The sequence below is a fragment of the Hyla sarda genome, chromosome 11 (genome assembly GCF_029499605.1).
Source record: "Hyla sarda isolate aHylSar1 chromosome 11, aHylSar1.hap1, whole genome shotgun sequence".
In the NCBI taxonomy this organism is placed as follows: Eukaryota; Metazoa; Chordata; class Amphibia; order Anura; family Hylidae; genus Hyla; species Hyla sarda.
Genome location: NC_079199.1, coordinates 8289582 through 8297470, shown reverse-complemented (window position 1 = coordinate 8297470; position 7889 = coordinate 8289582). Strand labels below are relative to the sequence as shown.

The 7889-nt window shown below is 47.4% G+C and overlaps 1 pseudogene; it reads right to left on the bottom strand.

Annotated features, from left to right (window-relative positions):
* Positions 1-6525: 6525 nt before the first annotated feature.
* LOC130296055 (U2 spliceosomal RNA) lies at positions 6526-6608 on the bottom strand (annotated as a pseudogene).
* Positions 6609-7889: the final 1281 nt, after the last annotated feature.

Genomic DNA, 7889 nt, shown 5'->3' with positions numbered 1-7889 from the left:
GGTAAAGAAATGTCATGGGGGATGGGGGGTAAAGAAATGGCATGAGGGATGGGGGGGGGTAAAGAAATGGCATGGGGGATGGGGGGGGGGGGGTAAAGAAATGGCATGGGGGATGGGGGGGGGGTAAAGAAATGGCATGGGGGATGGGGGTGGGGTAAAGAAATGGCATGGGGGGGGGGTAAAGAAATGGCATGGGGGATGGGGGGGTAAAGAAATGGCATGGGGGATGGGGAGGGTAAAGAAATGGCATGGGGGATGAGGGGGGGTAAAGAAATGGCACAGGGGATGGGATGGATGCAATATATATGCACAAAAAAATTACATTTAGAGAATAAAACTTACAATTGTAAATAACATTTATTTAACAACAGGCAATAAATTTAAGGGGTTACCCAGCAAATATAAACATAATATAAATACATTTGACAACCTCACCAAATAGTACAAATGCAAACATTGTAACAGCTCCTCTGTATACACACTACCAACAACAAAAAATAGAATGAAAAAATCATCAAAACCAAATTGATACCGATAAAGCCCTCATATAGCTCTGTAGGTGGAAAACTGAAAATGTTGTACTGAATAAAACCCCCATACAAAGACCAGTATACTATAAAGGATCTGTATACCATATAAGTGATTATATACAGGACCATATGGCGGTAGATATCAGCTGTACACAGGATGTATATACCATACCATATGGCGGTAGATATCAGCTGTACACAGGATGTATATACCATATAAGTGATTATATACAGGACCATATGGCGGTAGATATCAGCTGTACACAGGATCTGTATACCATATAAGTGATTATATACAGGACCATATGGCAGTAGATATCAGCTGTACACAGGATGTATATACCATATAAGTGATTACAGTTACATTTTGGGACTCACAATTACGTATTTTCTGATCAGCGGCGTCCTCTTTCCTTTTCTTCTCCGTCCGGATAAGGCCGCCATGTGGATCTCTTAACATCTGCAGGAAAAACATGTCAGACTCTGCATATATTCAGTGCCCGCCCTCCTCTACACAATCTTCCCATCTATAGGCCCACAAAGTGTAATAATGCCCTCCTTGGTGTCCTGCACAATAAAAGGGAAGGTAGGTAGCCAGGTAAATAGATAACTAGGTAGGTAGATCAGGAAGCCAGATATGTAGGTAGGTGACAAGCCAGGTAGGTAGGGGGCTAGCTAGGTAGTTAGGCAGCCATGTATGAAGGCCAGGTACATAGTTAGATAGCCTGGTATGTAGGTAAGTAGTTAGGCATCCAGGTATAAAGTTAGGTAGCCCCCCCAATAAGTATAGGTAGTTACACCCCCCCCCCCCCCGTTCCCTATAGGCAGAGTCACCCCCTCTTCCCCATAGGTATAGGCAGTTACCCCCCCCCCCTCTTCCCCATAGGTATAGGCAGTTACCCCCCCCCTCTTCCCCATAGGTATAGGCAGTTACCCCCCCCCCCTCTTCCCCATAGGTATAGGCAGTTACCCCCCCCCCCCCTCTTCCCCATAGGTATAGGCAGTTACCCCCCCCTTCCCCATAGGTATAGGCAGTTACCCCCCCCTCTTCCCCATAGATATAGGCAGCTACCCCCCCCTCTTCACCATAGGTATAGGCAGTTACCCCTCCTCTTCCCCATAGGTATAGGCAGTTACCCCTCCTCTTCCCCATAGGTATAGGCAGTTACCGCTCCTCTTCCCCATAGGTATAGGAAGTTACCCCCCCCTCTTCCCCATAGGTATAGGCAGTTACCCCCCCCTTTTCCCCATAGGTATAGGCAGTTACCCCCCCCCTTTTCCCCATAGGTATAGGCAGTTACCCCCCCCCCCTCTTCCCCATAGGTATCAGGCAGTTACCCCCCCCCCCCTCTTCCCCATAGGCATAGGCAGTTAGCCCCCCCCCCTCTTCCCCATAGGTATAGGCAGTTACCCCCACCCCTCTTCTCCATAGGTATAGGCAGTTACCCCCCCCCCTCTTCCCCATAGGCATAGGCAGTTAGCCCCCCCCCCTCTTCCCCATAGGCATAGGCAGTTAGCCCCCCCCCCCCCTCTTCCCCATAGGTATAGGCAGTTACCCCCCACCCCCTCTTCCCCATAGGTATAGGCAGTTACCCCCCCCCTCTTCCCCATAGGCATAGGCAGTTACCCCCCCCCCTCTTCCCCATAGGTATAGGCAGTTACCCCCACCCCTCTTCTCCATAGGTATAGGCAGTTACCCCCCCCCCCCTCTTCTCCATAGGTATAGGCAGTTACCCCCCCCCTCTTCCCCATAGGTATAGGCAGTTACCCCCCCCCCCTTCCCCATAGGTATAGGCAGCTACCCCCCCCCTTTTCCCCATAGGTATAGGCAGTTACCCCCCCCCCTCTTCCCCATAGGTATAGGCAGTTACCCCCCCCCCCTCTTCCCCATAGGTATAAGGCAGTTACCCCCCCCCCCCTTCCCCATAGGTATAGGCAGCTACCCTAACCCCACCCCCCCCTCTTCCTCATAGGTATAGGCAGTTACCCCCCCCTCTTCCCCATAGGTATAGGCAGTTACCCCCCCCTCTCTTCCAAATAGGTATAGGCAGTTACCCCCCCCCCCCTTTTCCCCATAGGTATAGGCAGTTACCCCCCCCCCTCTCTTCCAAATAGGTATAGGCAGTTACCCCCCCCCCTTTTCCCCATAGGTATAGGCAGTTACCCCCCCCTCTCTTCCCCATAGGTATAGGCAGTTACCCCCCCCCTCTCTTCCAAATAGGTATAGGCAGTTACCCCCCCCCCCTTTTCCCCATAGGTATAGGCAGTTACCCCCCCCCCCCTCTCTTCCAAATAGGTATAGGCAGTTACCCCCCCCCCCCCTTTTCCCCATAGGTATAGGCAGTTACCCCCCCTCTTCCCCATAGGTATAGGCAGTTACCCCCCCCTCTTCCCCATAGGTATAGGCAGTTACCCCCCCCCCCTCTCTTCCAAATAGGTATAGGCAGTTACCCCCCCCCTTTTCCCCATAGGTATAGGCAGTTACCCCCCCCCCCCCCCTCTCTTCCAAATAGGTATAGGCAGTTACCCCCCCCTCTTCCCCATAGGTATAGGCAGTTACCCCCCCCCCCCTCTCTTCCAAATAGGTATAGGCAGTTACCCCCCCCCCCCCCCCCTTTTCCCCATAGGTATAGGCAGTTACCCCCCCCCCCCCCTCTCTTCCAAATAGGTATAGGCAGTTACCCCCCCCCTCCTCTTCCCTAGACAGAGAAACACACACACAAACACTGACACACAAACACTGACTGACAGACACACGAACACAGACACACACATAGTAACAGACACACTTACCTACTACCGCAGCACCTCTCCAGTCTCCTCTCAGTCTCGGCGAGTGACGTGATGTCCTGCGCGGGTCTGCGGAGTGACGTCACTTCTGCAACGTCCCTCCGCAGATCCGGCCGCACAGCATTGCATAGGTAAAGTTTTAGACTGGGAGTGGGAGACAGGGACAGCCTCAGAGTCAGAGAGGGTGCTGTGCTGAGCGGCATGGTGCGGGCGTGCGGCCCGCACTCCCGCTCAGCGGTGTCGGCACCGAACAGAACAGGAGTTTTTTTTTTTTTCAGGTTAGTGTGGTTAGATTGCATGGCCGGTATTTTTCATCCAAACTTACCGGCACAGCCCGGAATCTGAATGAAAATACCGGCTGTGCCGGTAAAATACCGGCAGGGTGGCAACCCTAGGGGTGTCAGACACCATAGAGGTGAGGCTCCACCCACTTGCTCTGGGAGAACTGAAAATAAAAATAATAAGCCTGCAGAGCAGAAATCTGCTGAAAAATTGACATATAAAAGTTATATAATAGCCAGAAATAGTCCTTCTACTCCTGTACACAGGTCAGTGCCTCCTGAAATAGGGTCCCTTTAAGAAGGAAGGCTGGAGGCAACATTTCCAAACCGATTATCAGACTCTATACGGTGCGCACAAGTATATTTTCCATGACTACAGTCCTTTCACAATTTGTCCTGAGTTATTGTTGACAGCTTGGGTGTGGTTCTGTAAAACATGTAACATGCCCAAATATGAGTGATGTAAAAATGAGGCAGCGATGTCAACAACAGAGAATACCTAACTAAATGTACGGTATGTCACCGGAGCGAGAGAATGGGCTATATTTACTAGAGTTAAAGGGGGGGGGGGGGAACAAAAACACATTATCCAAATTGATATGTCATTTTGTGACCGCTGTCTATACATGTACACCTATATGAAAGCAGCGACTTATTCGGTATAGGTGTATATGCAGAGACAGCTGTCACTGATTCTATATAGGTGTATATACAGAGACAGCCGTCAGTCACTGATTCTATATAGGTGTATATGCAGAGACAGCCGTCAGTCACTGATTCTATATAGGTGTATATGCAGAGACAGCTGTCACTGATTCTATATAGGTGTATATGCAGAGACAGCCGTCAGTCACTGATTCTATATAGGTGTATATGCAGAGACAGCCGTCACTGATTCTATATAGGTGTATATGCAGAGACAGCCGTCACTCACTGATTCTATATAGGTGTATATGCAGAGACAGCCGTCACTCACTGATTCTATATAGGTGTATATGCAGAGACAGCCGTCAGTCACTGATTCTATATAGGTGTATATGCAGAGACAGCCGTCAGTCACTGATTCTATATAGGTGTATATGCAGAGACAGCCGTCAGTCACTGATTCTATATAAGTGTATATGCAGAGACAGCTGTCACTGATTCTATATAGGTGTATATGCAGAGACAGCCGTCAGTCACTGATTCTATATAGGTGTATATGCAGAGACAGCCGTCAGTCACTGATTCTATATAGGTGTATATGCAGAGACAGCCGTCAGTCACTGATTCTATATAGGTGTATATGCAGAGACAGCCGTCAGTCACTGATTCTATATAGGTGTATATGCAGAGACAGCCGTCAGTCACTGATTCTATATAGGTGTATATGCAGAGACAGCCGTCAGTCACTGATTCTATATAGGTGTATATGCAGAGACAGCCGTCACTGATTCTATATAGGTGTATATGCAGAGACAGCCGTCAGTCACTGATTCTATATAGGTGTATATGCAGAGACAGCCGTCAGTCACTGATTCTATATAGGTGTATATGCAGAGACAGCTGTCACTGATTCTATATAGGTGTATATACAGAGACAGCTGTCACTGATTCTATATAGGTGTATATGCAGAGACAACCGTCAGTCACTGATTCTATATAGGTGTATATGCAGAGACAGCCGTCAGTCACTGATTCTATATAGGTGTATATGCAGAGACAGCCGTCAGTCACTGATTCTATATAGGTGTATATGCAGAGACAGCTGTCAGTCACTGATTCTATATAGGTGTATATGCAGAGACAGCTGTCACTGATTCTATATAGGTGTATATGCAGAGACAGCTGTCAGTCACTGATTCTATATAGGTGTATATGCAGAGACAGCCGTCAGTCACTGATTCTATATAGGTGTATATGCAGAGACAGCTGTCACTGATTCTATATAGGTGTATATGCAGAGACAGCCGTCAGTCACTGATTCTATATAGGTGTATATGCAGAGACAGCCGTCAGTCACTGATTCTATATAGGTGTATATGCAGAGACAGCTGTCAGTCACTGATTCTATATAGGTGTATATGCAGAGACAGCCGTCAGTCACTGATTCTATATAGGTGTATATGCAGAGACAGCTGTCACTGATTCTATATAGGTGTATATGCAGAGACAGCTGTCACTGATTCTATATAGGTGTATATGCAGAGACAGCTGTCACTGATTCTATATAGGTGTATATGCAGAGACAGCTGTCACTGATTCTATATAGGTGTATATGCAGAGACAGCTGTCAGTCACTGATTCTATATAGGTGTATATGCAGAGACAGCCGTCAGTCACTGATTCTATATAGGTGTACATGCAGAGACAGCTGTCAGTCACTGATTCTATATAGGTGTATATGCAGAGACAGCCGTCAGTCACTGATTCTATATAGGTGTATATGCAGAGACAGCTGTCAGTCACTGATTCTATATAGGTGTATATGCAGAGACAGCTGTCACTGATTCTATATAGGTGTATATGCAGAGACAGCCGTCAGTCACTGATTCTATATAGGTGTATATGCAGAGACAGCTGTCACCGATTCTATATAGGTGTATATGCAGAGACAGCTGTCACTGATTCTATATAGGTGTATATGCAGAGACTGCGGTCTCTGCATAAAAAAAAAATTCCCTGATCCTATCCAGAAGGCCGGGATACCAAGCGTGAATGCCAAAAGGTGAAGAGTGTGCGGTGCCGTGCGTTCACTCAGTGAGTTATAACCCCCAGTGAGTGGTGACCTCAGGGTCATCACTCCCCCGAGGCACAAAAGTACCTCGGCTCTAGACCCTCTCAGCCTTCTGGGGAGACCCGGAGGAAACAGAACACATCAGGGCAGCCGTTAAGCTAGTTACGTGGCACCAACCCCGGAACACTCCGGTACACCTGCTCCTCCATGTAGCTATCCATTCCTACCAGTGGGATTACCTGATAAGAACAGATACTACACTTGATCTTAGCCAAAAGGCCGAGAAGCGCCAGCAGCAGTATACAGATAGAGCTGGAGGGGAGGGGTATAGCTACTATATATCCTGATCCCATAGAGATAGCAGCAGTATACAGAGAGCTGGAGGGGAGGGGTATAGCTACTATATATATCCTGATCACATAGAGATAGCAGCAGTATACAGAAAGCTGGAGGGGAGGGGTATAGCTACTATATATATCCTGATCCCATAGAGATAGCAGCAGTATACATTTTACAAAATGTTCTACTGTATTTGCTGCAGAAAATCCACAGCAAAACCGGCCACATATGACAGGGTCCTAAAATAGGAGGGCCAGGGTTCAGAACGTGCGGTTACAGTGTGTCAGTGCCAGCTGTACAGGACACAGAAGCAATGTCAGAGCTCAGACCTGGGATTAAGCGTCGCAGAGAGATTCATACTCTGGTTAAAATAGACATGACATCATTCCTTTCCAGCCTTTTCGCCTCACTCAGCAGATCCCTTCGTGCATACACAGCCTGTCCAATATATGACTAGGGGGAGCCAGTCATATATTGCCCCCAGAGGGCAACACAGAGCAGCATTTCCCAACCAGTGTGCCTCCAGCTGTTGCAAAACTACAACTCCCAGCATGCCCGGACAGCCAACGGCTGTCCGGGCATGCTGGGAGGTGTAGTTTTGCAACAGCTGGAGGTGCACTCGTTGGGAAATACCATATTTCTGGAAGGGCACACTATTGTACAAAATAGTTTTTACAGTGTTTAGAAAATTACATTTAAAAAAAACCACCAAAAAGTGAAAAAAAAATGCTGTAAAATTAAATTTGTGAAACACAGCCTAAAGACTTTAAAATCGTCATAAAACACCTTGCATCAAAACTGCACGTAATGTGAACTGACCTCAACCCACAAGCCTCGAGTGACCTCCAGCACCCTAATTATATGACCAGGTGCAGTGATCAAACTTCACCCTCTCTCTCTCTCTCTCTCTGCAAAGCCAGAGGATTCATGGGGAATGTAGGCAGTGTTAGGAAATAGGAACCAGTATAGCTGAAAACTCTATGCCTGCCACATCCACTAAAACAGGTAGTTTCACTGCGAGAGGTGTTTCCTAACATACAGAGTTATCAATAGTGAGGCCAGTTAAAGGGGCACTCCACTGGGAAAAAAAAAAGTTTAAAAAAAAATAAATGTAAGTCAACTGATGACAGCAAGTTAAAACAGATTTGTAAATTACTTCTATTTAAAAATTTTAACCCTTCCAGTACTTAGCTGCTGTTCTTTTCTTTTTTGAATTTCTTTTCCCTCTGACAC